Here is a 1,808-nt window from a genome sequence, read left to right as displayed (position 1 = left end):
TGATATTTGGAGGTGATGCTGATATTTGGGATGATGCTGATATTTGGGATTATGCTGATATTTAGGGATGATGGTGTTTGGGGATGACGCTGATATTTGGGGGTGATGCAGATGTTTGGGGGTGATGGAAACATTTGGGGATGATGCTGATGTTTGGGATGATGCTGAGGTTTGGGAATGATGCTGATGTTTGGGGATTATGCTGATATTTAGGGATGATGCTGATGTTTGGGGATGACGCTGATATTTGGGGATGACGCTGATATTTGGGGGTGATGCTGATATTTGGGGGTGATGCAGATGTTTGGGGATTATGCTGATATTTAGGGATGATGATGGTGTTTGGGGATGATGCTGATGTTTGGGAATGACGCTGATATTTGGGGTGATGCTGATATTTGGGGTGATGTTGATATTTGGTGGTGATGCAGGTGTTTGGGAATGATGCGGATATTTGGGATGATGCTGATGTTTGGGAATGACGCTGATATTTGGGGTGATGCTGATATTTGGGGGTGACACCGCTGTGGCCACAGCTCTCTGGCAGTGTCCGTAGCACCCACCATCCATGGGGAAGTTGGGAACCACCCCAGCGAGTGAAGCCTCTGTGGGAAGTCGGGATGAGCACCCAGGACCAGGATTTGTCCCCTAGCCCGGGATCCCTCCTGCTGCGGGGCTGGGGACAGGCAGAGCGCCCTGGTGCCCCGTGCCTGGCACCCCACATCCCTCTGCTCCCACAGCTCCGGGCTCCTTCCCCGGCATGTGGGGCTGGGCTGGGAGCGCTCCCTGCTCCCGCAGCTCCTCCCTCCCTGCCCCCGGCCCGGGAACGCCGCTGAGGATTTGCATGGGGCCGTCATGAGGCTGTAAGTCTCATTTAAGGCAATAGAGGTGCTTAATTTCACAGGGAAAAACTTAATGGAGCCTTCGGTTCCCAGGCGCTGCTTCCCTGACATTTTACAGCCTTCGGAAGCGTCGCTTAATGACGGCCACAATCCCGAATCCCTGGGTTCTCCTGACCCTCAGGAAACAAAATAAAGCTGCTTGGAGGGGGAAAAAAAAACCAACCCAACAACAAAAAACAACGGAGCAGGTGTTGTGGAAAAGTCGGGAGATGCAAATTCCTCCTTCTCATTAATGACTGTATTTATTCCACGGTTCCACCTGTCCGGGTGACGTCTCTCCCTCCCGGAGCCTTCTCACAGCAGATTAAAGTGCACTTTTATCACCATCCTGAAAGGCATTTCAGGAGGGAACATTAGTTCTCCTACATTATTCCCGCATGTTAGAAAAAGTGTCTTTTTAAAATATTAGACAGCAATCGAGGTTAATTTAAACCACATCAAACACGCACGGCTGCTCTGCCGGAATCCTCCCCCTCCGCCGGCACCTCCCCGATGCTCCGGCCGCAGGCGGAGCTCGGCGGGGCCCCGGAGCTCCCTCGGCACGGGGGAGAGGCGGGACAGGGATGGGGGAACCCAAAATCCGCACAGGAGAGGTCCTGGAGCATCGGGGCAAAATCCATCGGGTGCCGGTGGAAAATCCATGCGGTGCCTTGGCAGCTCATCCAAGTGTCTGCTCAGCCAGGTGTCCCCTCATCCAGAGGGCAGGGATGGATGGGATCTTGGGCAGGAATTCCCGGCTGTGAGGGTTTGAGGCCCTGGCACAGGGTGCCCAGAGCAGCTGTGGCTGCCCCTGCATCCCTGCAGTGCCCCAGGCCAGGCTGGAGCAGCCTGGGACAGTGGGAGCTGTCCTTTTCCATGGAACAGGACAAGATTGAGTGTCCCATCCCATCCCACCCCATCCCACCC

The sequence above is a fragment of the Geospiza fortis genome, unplaced genomic scaffold, assembly GCF_000277835.1.
Source record: "Geospiza fortis unplaced genomic scaffold, GeoFor_1.0 scaffold2, whole genome shotgun sequence".
Taxonomy (NCBI): domain Eukaryota; kingdom Metazoa; phylum Chordata; class Aves; order Passeriformes; family Thraupidae; genus Geospiza; species Geospiza fortis.
This window is presented reverse-complemented; position numbering follows the sequence as displayed.